Source organism: Stegodyphus dumicola, chromosome 7 (genome assembly GCF_044657685.1).
Source record: "Stegodyphus dumicola isolate Sdum_Otavi_A_Nest chromosome 7, ASM4465768v1".
Lineage (NCBI taxonomy): Eukaryota > Metazoa > Arthropoda > Arachnida > Araneae > Eresidae > Stegodyphus > Stegodyphus dumicola.
In genome coordinates, this window is record NC_140774.1 from 186,288,963 (window position 1) to 186,304,162 (window position 15,200).

The 15,200-nt window shown below is 32.3% G+C and overlaps 1 protein-coding gene and 1 long non-coding RNA gene across 4 annotated transcripts in view; one reads left to right on the forward strand and one right to left on the reverse strand.

Annotated features, from left to right (window-relative positions):
* LOC118200062 (ABC transporter G family member 20-like) overlaps nt 1-15,200 on the reverse strand; it is a 204,062-nt gene that overhangs the window by 118,011 nt on the left and 70,851 nt on the right. The window lies entirely within an intron of this gene.
* The window catches only part of LOC118200065 (uncharacterized), a 418,146-nt gene that overhangs the window by 5,497 nt on the left and 397,449 nt on the right, over nt 1-15,200 (forward strand). For both annotated transcript variants that reach the window (XR_015042275.1, XR_015042274.1), the window contains exon 2: nt 8,112-8,175. This is a non-coding gene — a long non-coding RNA (uncharacterized LOC118200065). The remainder of the gene's footprint in view (nt 1-8,111; nt 8,176-15,200) is intronic.

Consider the following 15,200-nt stretch of genomic DNA (forward strand, 5'->3'; position numbering starts at 1 on the left):
TAAATTAAGCATAAATAATATGATTGCCAAGATAAAATAACTGCATGCATACTAGGTAAATAAGACAGTTCAAGTGTGATGTAAGAAAACATATTTTATTATGTTTCGCGACGATGGAAGTTCGATCATCGGGTTGAAAGCGTCGAGCTCAGACGAAGGTTGTGAAGTCACGCCAGAGCTTCCGTGGTCGTTCCTGTAGTTGGCCATGACAGATCGTCAGACAAAATAGGGATTGGATTGGATTATTCAATTATGGCAAAGCACATGAGGGCTATCTGCCTAAAGGAAGGGATGCTTCCATGGAGGACTTTCTAAGGAAAACTGGCTCGTATACACGTTACACATGGGGAAAACCACGAAAAAGCCCATACAGCCAGCCCGTTCGCGGAATTCGAACGTCGAACCGAACTACCAGTGTTCAGCGTCTTTACCCCTCGGCCGCTGGTGGGCTCAGACAAAGTAGAGAGACATGTTTATAGGAGCTGTCATCCCTAGGTACAGTTACAGGTAAATTAAACAACAGCGATAGATATGGCTTTAATTTTAAATAATATTTATTCTCCTAATGCCACTTGCATTTAGCAAAATTATGATGAGTTAAGTTTGCTAACTGTGTGCATTATTCATAAAACCAGCGCGATGTTTTGTAAGATCCAGTTTATTGCCCTTGCGTGTTAGCAGAGGTCAGTATCTTTTGCAACTAAAAAAAATTATTTTTTCAAATAGTTTTTTTTACTTGAAATGTTATTATGATAACTTAAGTTGTTTTCTTTACTCTGTAAGCTTTATGCTGATTGTGATATCTTGCTAATGATGAGTGATTAATGTTGGAAGCGAAATGCCGTCAACGAACTTCTAATGGCTATAGAATAGTCTTTTTTCCTGAAGTTATAGTAATACTAAATGTTATAATAATTTTTAATATAGATTAAGAAGAAAAATTACTTGCCGAATTAATTAGATAAAAAGAAAATCAAGTTAAAATTTTTTTTTTTACTAAGCAATGGTATTGGTAAATTATATGTATTTAAAGTTCTATAATTAAGTTATCAAAATGTAAATAAAAATAAAATGCTTTTGCCATAATTACTAATTGTTGAATTTAGTTAAATAAGCAAGTGAAATTAAAATACAAAAATATTAAATTAATACTGTCATGAACATTTCAGGTGACTGAAATTAAAATAGGAAACATTCTTATTTTAATTTTCTGAAACTTAAATATTTCACAATGAAATGCTCTATTAAATAATTTGTTGTCAAAAGTTTCATTGATAAATTTTATTCTTTAAAACATTGCTCTAACTTTGTGCATTTACACAATTGTTCAACCAGCATAAATAAATTTTTATAATGGATAAACTTAACGTGTTAGTTGTAAATAATTGAGCATCTAGTGCTACATTGTTAAGGGTTTACAGTTACATAGTCTTCGATTATTATTACACTTTTCAAAAGGAACGTTTTCAGTTTGGTTAGATTATGTTATGTTATTAAATTACGGCAAAGCCTCGAGGTCTATCTGCCTAAGGAGAGGGATGCCTTCGTGGAGGACTTTCTAAGGGAAACTGGCTCGTATACAAGTTACACATAGGGGAAACCACGAAAACATCCATGCAGCCAGCCCATTCGCGGGATTCGAACCTCGGACCGAACTACCAGTGTTCAGCGACTTTACCGCTCGGCCGCTCGTGGGCCCCGTTTTCAGTTAGAGTTTATAAATTTAATGAATTGCTACAATTAAACAAACACTAACCATATTTTTGGTGCATAATTAGCCATTTTATGTTGTATTGTTAAAGTTTTATTACTTTATCTATTTTGATTGATATCGTTATTTTTGAAATTAAAAGAAAAAAAAGTTTACTTATGTTCCTAATATGTGGTAAAGAAGCTTTTATAGTAATAATTTAATATCTTTGAAATGATATGGCTATTTTGCAAAGCTATCTCTGAGATTTAACAAAAGAATGTGATAATGCTGTTATAATCAAAAACGCTCTTTTTTTAACCCCACATGTATAGCTTTACTTTTATTTATGTCTGATTGAGTTTTATTTACTTACTACTATTATTTTTATATATTTATAATAACCAGTTTCATAATTACTCTCACTTACATACCAAAGGATTAAGAAAAGAAATGATGAAATATTAAATAATCGAAACTTAGACTCGGAAGTTATTTAAAAAATATAGTTTAAAGTACTGAAAATAATTAAGGCTATTATTAATTATGCATACTTATTCTAAAGAGAAAAAATTGTATTATCTTCTGGTTTTCTGGAAATGATAAAATATTTAAACTTTAGAGAAATACAAAATTTTAAAAAAGGAAGAAAAATACATTAATTATTAAGCTTATTTATCTGCATAAATCAGTACGTAACACAAAGACATAATAACGACGTTTTCACAACTGTTGGAAAAAAATTCGAATTCTGAGAACATTTAGGCGTGTTTAAGACGTCGTGATGCATAAACCTCATCTGCAAAGACGTAATAAAGACGTCTTTGCAACGGTTGCAAAACGGTGGAGTTTCGCGGACATCTGGGCGTCTTTAAGACGACATATTACAACGTTTTTGCAACATGAGCCGCAACCAGTTTGCAACGTCGTGCTGTGCTAATTGGAAGGGGGATTTTCATATAATTTTCTACAATTTGGTTTTCTTTTTGAAATATGCTTTAGGATAAGCAGACGAATTTTAGGTTAGGAGACATCTTTTTTTTACTTCAAATCTTTAGGAATGATTTTACTTTTTTTAATCTAATGGCGGGCACTTGCCTGTTCGACACCGAGTACTCCAAAGGTCAGAAGTGGTGGCCATTTTATTGTGGAGGCACATAACAGGCGGCCACCGTTGCACCCCATGAAGGGGGATGGACAGTTACTACCATGCCTTCTCCGGGATTCGAATCCGGGCTCTACCGGTATAGCAGTCGGCTTTCATAATCACTGCACCGTCTGGGCGGCTGAATAATTTTACATACAGTGCCAAAATACATTCCAAGTTCTTTTGCAGTGGATCTACGAGTTGGTGGACTTTCTTTCATCAGAGGTTTCTCTTAATATCTACCCTCCCCCAGGTTCGAATAGTTTTAGGATACGGTTTATGCCTTCATCCTTTCGTTTTTACTGTCTGCTAGAAAGTTTCAGCCTTTCATATTTACCGCAGAGCCCGGAAAGATAAGTATTTTTCTTTTCCAAGAAAAGTAATAGAATAACGCCGATTATTACACCGCTTTATTGCTATGAATATTTTTCCTCGAAAAATGCATTACGTAACCTTCAAGCCATCGATCAATATTAGAAGCCATTACCAAAATAAATCCCTTATTCTGTATTCCAGTCAAAACAAAAGAGTAGCAGACGATTAAATGAAAAATGCCAGTTTATTATGACAAAATGCTAAAGAGGAAATTTAAATAAAATATTGTTTCCGTGAAAAGCGAATGGACTTCAGTAGTCTTACGCATAGGTAAGGATATCAACAACGTTTTTATTCACAAGAAAAATACAATTGACATATAAAGCATCACATGAATACCAACGAAATAAAATAACTAGTAAATCGCAAAAAAAATCGGGTTTCAATAACTAAAATAGCCTTTAAAGGGTAATAATCAATCATTAAATCAAAACTAGTAAATAAACATGAGACACAAGAGAAATCTTCAAGAAACAATTATTACAATAAAATCACTTCGATTAACAGAAAATAAATGCAGATAAAAATTCATATCATGCAGTGAGGGGGGGGAAAGGGATCCATACACCATTGAGTAAATTTTTAAGCTTGGTTGACATAATGCTGATTAGTAAATAGCTTGCTTAGAATATGTGTTTCAAAATAACTTGAAAATTCATATGCTTAAAAATAAAGATATTTTGTATAAATATAAAAATTAATTTTGCAATATGTGTTAAAATATCAAAAATACTTCATATGGTAAAGGGGAAATAATCATACAATAAGAAGTTTCAATAATCTCGCATGCAAATTTTTTTGTTACAATAAAAAAGCTAATTATACAATTCTCAGCTTAATTCTGTTGGTGGTTTGTTAATATTTATGAAATAAGCATAAAAACAAGTGAAATGCCAGTTAATATCAAAAATATCATTAAACAAATTGCTCAAAAAGGGCAAATACCAAGGGGAAATAGGCGGTGGTATTTTGCAGAGACGTTTGAAAGCAAATGGAACTGCAAAGAAAATAAGAATCATTGTGGGAAACCATCGAACTGAACAACAAAAATTAATGATTGGTTTTGGTTTATTTGATTATCGAAAAATACCCGAGGGCAATCTGCCTAAAGAAAGGCAGACTGCCTTCGTGGAAGACTTTCTAAGGGAAACTGGTTGGTATACACGTTACACGTGGGGAAAATTACGAAAACGCCGATGTAGCCAGCCCTTTCGGAGGGTTTCGATTCTCGTACCAAACTATTAGTGTTCAGCGACTTTACCGTTCTGCCGCTGGTGGGTCTCATTCATTTTGAAGAAAATTAAATCCTTCTCCGATTGCGCCAGAACTTCGGGATGCTAACAGAAAAGAAGTGCTTTCTAAAGTAACTGATATTTGACAAAAGTCTCTGAAATTTTACTTTCAGCCAAGATAACGATCCCTAACACAAAGTTCGAACTGTGAAGGAGTTACTGCTGTACAATACACTATATAATTTTAAACTCCAGTTCGATCCCCAAACTTTATCCAATCGAGCATATTTAGATATAAACGAAAAAGAAACTTTAAATTATTCAGTGTCAAAAGCATCATTTAGCCCTTTGTTGCATCATAAATTCCACTCCTATGTTTATTCATTCTATATTATTAGAACTTTCAACTGTCGATCATAGATGGCTGCATAGCATCACTAAGTAAAGCATTGCTATTTGAAAAATGGCTGCTACTTCTGTTTCCAAGTTAGTACAATTTCTCACAGTAAACATTATATAATATTGCTTACATTCTCTTATACTGCCATTTTTTATTCATAATTAGTCATTTTAGACATTTTATTTTAAATGTCAGTTTGAGAAAATTGTGGAGTGGGTAGATAAAGATCTACCGAAAAGAGTGAATTGAAACCCAAATGTACTGCTTATCAAGCCAAAGCACCACTGGAAATGCTTATGTTTGGCAAGGAATTTCTAGAACATTTGAATCCAACAGGTACAGGTTACAAAATCGCAGCAAAATGAATTCAATCACAATCGACGAAATGAAGGTATTTTGGGGGATCTGTATGTACATGTCAGTTGCAGATTTAACCATTTAGAAGATGGTAATGATCACTGCAAACAAGGCAGGAAAGGATTTCAAATGCAATGACCGTAAGTCGTTGGGAAGACATTTGTATGCATGTACGTATATGCATGCTGTCCACTGTAGTGAACAATCTGTAGCAATTATTTAAAACGAAATTTGAATAAAATTAATTTTTTTATTACTAGTAAGGTTGTTTTAAGTAGGAAAAATACAAACATTTTTGTTTAACTTATCTAGATTTATTTGTATGCAACAAAGGGTTAGTATAAAAACAGAACGAAATTAAAAAAGAAGTATATTTGAATTTGGTAAATTCAATGCTTAAACGTTTTCAAAACTTTATTAATGCAAATGGATATAGCCCTAAGTATTCTAATGCATTTCTTTGTTTTAATATTTGCATATTATATAAATAGATATTTTCCCCATTGACTTATTATGTGCAAAATTAATTTATTGTTTTATTATATGTCTGTGTTTATTGGGTTAAGTGAAAATTTCATTCATTTAAAATGAATCATAATATTTAAATAAAAAATTCTTTAAAATTCTAAATTATTTTTTCAAATATAAAAAGTCATGAATACTTTTTCACTGACTGTATGTTCATCATTCACAATGAGTTGCGAGTTAGCTCTCCCATCATATTCTCTTTTTTTTTTTATTTATTAAAATGAAAACCCCTCATGACATAAAAACTTAACATATTCTACTTTATTAACTCCCTTTTGTTTCACTATCTTTCTCTCTGCACCAACATTCTCATTCGCTCTCCGCCCCCTCCCTAATAGTTGTAAGGTTCCTCAACGAATAATCGCTAGAGTTCGAAGACAGGAAACAACAAGAGAGAAGGGTAAATAACCCTTTATTATTTCGATAAGATTTCACAAAACTCCGCCTGGGAGTGAACAAATAAAGTCCGCACTTTGGACTTGAACTTAAAAGACTAAGAATTAAACTAAAATTAAGATTAACTAACTAAGTACAGTAAGACTCCGCTTAATGCTGTTTCGGTTTAGCGCTCTTTTATTTCAACCCGGGGATTCCACGAAATCGCTCGCAGCATACGGGGATTCCCCGAAATATTATGCAGCGATAGGTTTCAAATACATATCCGAAAGAGTGTACTTGTATTTCTTGTTTGGTGCGGTATTGTACAGACATGTTTTGAAGGGGTAAATGTGGAAGATGTCGAAGAAATAATTCAAGAAGCAGCGGCTAGTCTTTCTAATGATGAGCTCAAGGAATTAACTGAACAAGAAGAAAACAAAAATGTTGACAGCAGTGATTCAGAAGAAGAGCAAAAAGAACTTTCGATGCCGTTTGTAAAAAGGAGGTTTTTTTAAATTTTTTATTTATTTATTTATTTATTTATTTATTTTAATTGAAAATTTTAAATCCTTGTGCACCACATAGTATTACACAAGGAGTTTGTCTACCATAACTGAAATAATGGATGAATTCATTGAAAATGTTCCGAATTTTGACAGGAGCTCAAAAGTAAGGCGTGTTAGAGATGCTCTATCCGTTTATGAAGAACTTTTAAGAGAACAACGCAAAAGAAAAAGGCAAACAACATTAGATGCTTTTGTCACAAAAAGGCAGAACACTGAAAACGCGGAAGGCTAACTAAATATGACTGAGAATTTTATTTGTTTTTTTAAAAAATATTCGTTTTGTTATTTATATTTTGTTTTTATTTTTGCAAGAAATAATAATGTGGTATTAATTTGGGCTTTAAGAAATAAATGTTTGGTTTTATTTTTATTAAAAAAAAAACATACTTTTTAAATTTAATACCTAACCAATTTCCTAGCCATCTTCCCCTAACCCCAATATTTACATGTAAAGATAGCCTCGTTTAGCGCTGTTTCGCATTACGCTCTACTTTGATGGAACGTATCCCCCGCGTTAAGCGGGGTCTTACTGTATAGCCAAAGCTATCAAGGCACAATGAGAGTTGGCCCCTTAACCTATTTTACTACGAAGCTTAGCAAGGGCCTGAGTACGGCCGAGCATATAACAGCTTTGAGAGAGAGAGCGGCCAAAAAGGCAGACGCTCGTAATTCAGAAACTCTGTTTCTCTCTCTGTCTCGGTAAGTAACTTCGTGGTTTAAATACCGCTCCTTCTCATTAAATATTCAGCAAATTCCAAAACTACGTTCTGGCCGGAAGTAGTAAGTTGAAGTTAAGAATTTGACAGGAAAGGAACTTTAACTTAAAATTTAACTGTTAATAAAATTAACATAATCCTTACATAGTTACTCTTTTAAAGTGGGGCCGCACAGACACAACTTGTACTAACCCTCTGTTCTATACATACCCTATGCTACCTTTTTAAAAACAATACATTTGAATAATAAATAGGCTAAATCCTAGGGACAAATCAAGACGTTGTGTACTTGTTTCAAACTCGGACACGCCTTTTTATGACGTAATAATTAGCTACGCTTCCTTCTATAATTAGGTGACAGTTATGCTTTAACTTATTCAACATGGAATGTTTTATATGGTTATTGCTTGAAATATATAGCTTCATATTTGAAAGAACTTTAAGTTATATTTTATGAGTTGAAATACTAGGTTTATAATGTTATTACATGAGAATTATACTTATTTAAATGTACTTTTCTGTGTGTTGTGTGTTATTGTTACCGTTTAATACAGCGAATTAATACTCGAAAGAGCATTGTTATTATTTACCAAACAATTGAAATGTTGAATGAATGATTTAAAATTTATAACCTTAACTGCTCAAAATAAAGCAAAGAATTCTTTGGCTCGAAGAACATTATAATGACTAATTAGTATCTCTAATGTTGGTACTTTTTGCAGAATAAAATGAAAATTTGAATTAAGAGTTTTTTCTACCACTTGGAACCAAAGGAATGGACTGAACGTAAGTCTCATTTATTACTATTTCCGAAAGTGAAGCATCAAGTGCATTTTAAATTTGGAAATTTTTTGTCGGTTTTTTTCGGTAATTTTTTCGGAAATTGGATTTAATGGAATTGCGAGACATTTGTCTCTTGTTTACTTGTTTTGTGTTTCCGATTACTGTTTGTTATTTTTAAAGCGGCTTAGTTATAAGTGGTGAAAACAGAATCCCTTTTTACTTCCTTGTAAAAAGTAAAAAAGGAAGCACTGTAATCGCGAAAATTTTCGGGCATCATATTTCAAAGAAAATATCCATTTTGACCGCTATCGAATGCAATTTAACGATGCCTTTGCGTGACATCAGTGCGTAAGGACAGAATAAAAGACTCTTTTACACCAAAAAAATTATAAAACTGATTTAAAATGAATTATAAAGAGAATTTTTAGGGGCGTCTAAACGTACGTATCTCGTATAACTCAAAAACGAGTAACCTCAGAACGTTGAAATTTTGTATATAGGACTGCTATAACATGTAGATGTGCACCTTGTATTTTGGTTGCAATCGACCGCAACAAAAAGTTTATATATATATATGAAATGTAATTTCTCATACATTATTTGTTTTATGCAGCCGGGGCAACAGGAATGAGACAAATTTTGGAATATAAAGTGGTAGGTTTATTTTAGCATCCATCTCACAAGCGTTTCTTATCGTACCTTGAGCAGAAGCCTTATTTATACATATGTGTGCGTCATGAGGCTCATGCAATCAGCGATATTAATTGAAATCACGAGGTGACGCTATCTTCTCATCAGGAGTGTTCTAAAGGACTTTATGTAATATGACAGATTTATGAGTTTGGCGATTTGGCGGGCGCCAACAAGTTAATATATTTTATACTAAAGAAAGAATTTCGCCAAAATTTAGGAACAGGGATGCAATTTAGGTAGAGAATCGCCAACACATTATTAAGCAATATTATTAGAATTTAATTTAATCAATTGATTTAAAAATATCATTACATATATATCCACTATGTTACCTATGTTACTCGACTCAGTAATCTCATTTTCTTAATTTTTATATGTTTGTAAATTGTGCATTTTCCCCTTTAAAAATGATTGAATTATGTTATTCTTATCTTCCGGTTAAGGTTTTTATGCCTCTGGTAAATCTGCATGCAATATTTGTGGAGTTATCAACAATTTAAAAGTTGTTTAAGTGCAGCTAAGCGTAATTAATTTTGCGATAGCGGACTTGCTTGTTTATATTTCAAACTTGACAAAATAGCGGATTTGTTGCCAAGCTAGAGAAACTAAGCTTTGGAACAACAAAGATAACGCTTTATTTTATTATTACGAATTAAATCATGTTTAATTCATTTTGCAATTTATTGGAGGAAATAAAAGTTTAAGATTTACTTGGTAATTTTTTAATATAGATATTTTGAGTTTTTATATATTTTTGCCTTGTCGCGAAGTGAGAACTGAATTAATTGAATGAGAAATACTGAATCGTCTGTGAATAACTGTTCCTTTTTTGTTTTGTTTGCTTAATTTCTTTTATACATCGTTTTAGATTTATTATAGTATTTTAATAGAACATGTGGCAACGATTAGATAATTCTTCAAATGATGCAAATTTATATGCATTCTGAATTATAATATAAACGAAATATAACGCTATTAAGTGAACTTAGCGCCAGAGTGTTACTATGGTAAACAAGTATAGTGAATTTTAAAGAGTGCATTTATTCTATTGTAGTTTATGTGCTATCGAAGAAGTAGATTTAATTCAGTCCAATAAGTTTAAATGAAATGCAAGAAAAAATGCGTATGATTTAATATTCCGTGCAAGGAAGTCACGTGGTGTACACATCAGATTTTTACTTCCTTGTACGAAGTAAAAAGGAAGTATTGTAATCGCGAAAAGTTTCAGGCAGCATTTTTCAACGAAAATAATCCATTTTGACCTCTTTCAAATGCAATTTAACGATGTATTTCTGTGATATCTGTATGTAAAGAGAGAAAAAAACACTCTTTTTTCTCCAAAAAAATTATAAAACTGCTTTAAAATGAATTCTGAAGAGAATTTTTCATGGCGTCTGTACGAACGTATGTACGTACGTACGTATCTCGCATAACTCAAAAACGAGTAGCCTCAGAACGTTGAAATTTTGTATATAGGACTGCTATAACATGTAGATGTGCACCTCGTATTTTAGTTGCAATCGGCCGCATCAAACGTATATAAATACTCGTATATTTATACCCGGCTCAGTGATCTCAGTTTCTTTACTGTTATATGTTTGTAAATTGTACATTTGTTGCTTTAAAAATGATTGAATTATGTTGTTCTTATCTTCCAGTTAAGGTTTTTATGCCTTTAGTAAATCTGTATGCAATATTTTTAGAATTATCAACAATTTTAAAATTGTTTAAGTGCCGCTAAGCCTAATTTGATTGCGGCCATTGCTCTTGTTTACATTTGAAACAGCAGGATAGCGGATTTCTTGCCAAACTAGAGAAACTTAGCTTCGCAACAGCAAAGATTACGCCTTCATTTATTATTTAAATCATGCTTAATCCTTTCTGGAATTTTTTCGAGGAAATAAGCGTTTAAGATTTACTTCGTAATTTTTAATACAGATATTTTGAGTTTTTATGTATTTTTGCCTTGTCGCGAAGTGAAAACTGAATTATTTGAATGAGAAATACTCAATCGTCTGTAAAAAACTGTTTCTTTTTTGTTTTGTTTGCTTAATTTCTTTTATACATAGTTCTAGCTTTATTATTGTATTTGAATAGAACATGTGGCAACGATTAGATAATTCTTTAAATGATATAAATTTTGTGCAGTCTGAATTATAATATGAACGAAATATAATACTGTTAAGTAAACCTAGCGCCAGAGTGTCGTTATGGTAAACAAAGTGAATTTTAAAGAATGCATTTATTCTATTGTGGTTTATGCGCTGTCGGCGAAGTAGGTTTAATTCAATCTAATAAGTTTAAATGAAATGCAAGAAAAAATGCGTATAATTTAATATTCCGTACAAGGAAGTCATGTGGTGTACACATCAGATTTTTTATTTTCATTAAGTTGATGTGTGCATTGAAGTTTCAGTTGTTTCGCATTGTACATTGAAGTTTCAATTGTTCAACTGAAGTCTAATTGAGAAAAACAATAACCTATTGTATATTATGTGCAATGTTTTATATATTATGTATTGTTAATAATTTATTTTCTATTTTTAATCAGCACTGTATCTGAAATTCTGTTTTCAATTGTTTTTTCCCCTAATATGTTGGTAATACTTTTCGACTTAGTTTTGATAATTTGACGATATTTTTTAAAAAGAGTAGCAAAACTGCAAACTTACAACCCGATGAATAACTTTTACACTATTATTTTAAACACGTGGCGATTGTTGCTGCAATTATTAACTTGTTGCAATCGTTTGCGAGATTGAGACCTTGCCAACCAAAGAACTGTATGTGAGTGTTTGACATCAAATTCTGAGTTCGAATTAAAACTCGAACGCCAAGTTTTCGGTTTTATCCGTTTTGTGCACTCTCTGTGAGTTTGTCACTAAACTGATTGTGCAACATTCGGTCTCGTCCATTCGCTCCCCCAACGCTGTTGTGAGTTCAGATTGAAATTCTAATATTCTTCTTTTCTGGCTCTTAGAGTGGAATGTCATCCTATGTTCTATGGTAATTATTGCTCATCTGGATGAGTACTGATGAGTACTATCACCTTTCTTAATCTGTAAAAGTAATTAAAAATCATCCTGTATATAAGGCTCGGAGGCTCCATAGAATGTAAACAAGGCTTGTAGATTCTTTATTACAGTTCTATATCTTCCGTTCTACTGGGCTGATTGACGAAATTCAACTTTAGTTTTGCATGTCTCGAAAGCGTGATTTAGGATATGTATTGGATTTATACATAGCAAATAAATCTTTATCTCAAAATATTTATATTGTTTTAATATAGGTATTTTGAGATAAAATCGGACCTTTTCTGAAATGACATGCCGAGTTTTTCTATATCTCGATTCTACGACTCAAATTATGCCCAACTTCCAAGTTTTGTAAAAATTATACGAGTAGTTGTTAAAATATTAGCTCTCAAAATTTTAGCTCCCCAATGTTAATTGAATTTGATATATATTTATTAATATATCTTTTTTCATATAAAACGTACGTGATTCCTTCTTCGAGAATTCGAAATTTAGGCTTAATCCAAATATAATTCGCAAATTTGTTATAATTTATTTTTTAAATTTGTATTTCTAAATATGTTTTATAAATTTTTCGAAAAAAAATTACTATAACCTATAAAATTTTTAACATCATATTAAAATAGATGTATTTATAGGCATACCTGCAACAATTTAGAGGTTTCATTCAAAATTTTCGAAGGTATACCTGAATTTACAGATTGGCACGTTTTGAAATTTGGGATTTTTGTTATACGGGACAATAATGCCAAATGTGTTTCTTCACTTTCTTAAAATTATTTGAAAGAATGAATGATGACGTTTTTCCTGTTCGTCTACAGTTTTAAAAGTAAAAGGAAAATAAGTTGTTATAAATTAGGAAGTTCGCCAAGTAAATTATTTTTGGCGCAAATTGATAAAAATGCGCGAAGATGAATTCTTGAGTTCCTCCGTAAATTTCGCACCATATTTTACAAAATTTAATACTTAGGCATAATATGAGTCGTAGAATCGAAATATGGAGAAAGAAATAGTATGTCGTTTCAGAAAAAGTCTGCTTTTATGCCAAAATACCTATATTAGAACAATGCTTTATATAAATCTAATATATATCCTAATTTGCGCTTTCGATACATGAAAAATTTTGTCAATCAGCCCAGTAGAACGGGAGATATAGAACTGTCTCATATTTTTTTTTTCGTAGTGTACATGTGTGAATACTTTTGACGAAATTGGTATGCAATGTGAAGTTTCGAAACTTATGAATCACCTTATATATGCCTATTTGAAAACTGATCTACAAGATAAAAAGCAAAAATTAGGAAAGAGAATTGTTTAACATTATAAGTTTTTATTCGTCTCGTAAATTATGAAGTATTTAAAGTAAATTTAAAATACCCTATTAAAGTTTTCAGAATTACGGAAAGATATAATCAATTTTATTTGAAGAAACCATTTTTTAAAGTGATAAAAATATGAAAAGTGTTACAAATAATAATTTTGATTCCAAACAGCAGTTGACACCTTTTAGCTAAGAAGCAAGATTTAATCAGTTTATTTTTAAACAAAGTATATTATACAACTCAAAATGTGCAATGCCCTGGCCGGGATTCGAACTTCAAACCGCTCAAGTACGCGTCAAGTGTCTTCCAATTTCACCTCGAAGGCATTCGGAAAGAAGAAATAAATAACTTATATATTTCTTCTTTTTAAAGAGAGACTGGGAATGAAAGAACTTAATCACCAAATCTTGTATGGTGACGAATTATCGTCCGCCAGTTCAGACGCCACTTGTACAGTCAATTGGGTTCTGTTTTCATGCTGGAGACGTGACAATGTGCAGTGCCCATTGCAGACGTGAAAATGTGCAGTGCCCAAATGTGCAACTCTAGACCTCGCAAATACGAGGCGAGCGGCTTCCAGTTACAACACGAAGGCACGCAGAAAGGAAGGAGGGAGGAAGACTTTATAATTTCAGAATGATAAAACTGAATTCGTTATCTTGATACAAAATGCAAAATTACCGCAACAAAATAAACGTTTGAACTCCTCTTTGACCACTTGAAACTAAGAACAATTTTCTGAAATGAGCACTGTTTTTCCTCTGTGCTTTGATAAATAAGGAAAATATAGCATGCGGTAATGAAAAGAATCATTATGCCGTGTGGCGTAAGTAATTACCTGTTGAGCAAAGCTATTCTAACTTAAAAAAAGTCTTTTTTTTTTTTTTTTTTTTTTTTTTTTTTTTTAATGATCATGCTCAACCGACCCTAACTCAGTTTCAAAAGAGAATGGTTTTATACAACTTTGATAACGTTGTTGCTAGTAGAAAGCAGTTTTGAAAATAATAAGCGATCTTATCAGACAATACACTATAAATTTGAATTATGGACTTCTATTTTTTAAAGGAAGTGGCAAGTAAAGTTATAGGTCTTATTATTTATAAAGAAATAATACAAAGTACATTATGCATATTACTCATTCAAGAAGGAAAATAAATGGAAAGTTTTTTAAAAGCTAAAACAATTGCTTAGTTGCTATATACTTTTCCCTCTACAAACACATAAAATAAAATAAATAAAAATGATGAGTTTTAACTTTTATGTACTTTTCCCTTTAAAAACTCTTCAGCTAACTTGCTAAATAAAAGTGTTATGCATAGTAGGACAAAGGCTTAATCCTTGACGCAAAATTCTAAATTCTGATTTTTTTTCCCCGCAAATTTGAACTCAGTGACATTGCTCAAGTTCTGTTAAGTATTGCTCTTTAATTTATTCATTTATAATTTAATTTTTGTCGGCCTGTCGGGAAAATGGTTAGCGACGCTGACGGCTGGATCGAAGGGCCCCGGTTCGAATCCCGGAGAACGTATGATGTTTGTAAATGTATAATGTCGGTGCGGCGTAGGGGCACTCAAAATATGCGGCGAGCCGAAAGTGCTTCCGAGTGGATCTGGTAGGGAAAGAGGGGTGGGAGACCCTCAGACCTCCTTTCCCTCCGGGGTGCTCTACTTCAAAATTTTGGGTGGAATCGAGCATTCTGTCACTTGTCTGGTGCTCAAGGCTCTTGTCAACGGCAAGCACTATCCTTGCACTCTTTGCCATGATGAATTTCGTGAGTTTGTTCTCATATTACTTTCAGATATGTGAGATAAACCACAACAACAAACAGTAACGAGGTGGTCAGCGATAGCTGCCAAACTGTTTCTCCTGAGCTCCTGAAAAGGCAATGCCAATTTTACAAAGGCAATGCCTGAGATTGGCTTATATAACTTTTGACTGTGCAGATTTATTTGGTTTGACTGATTGATTTGATTTATTT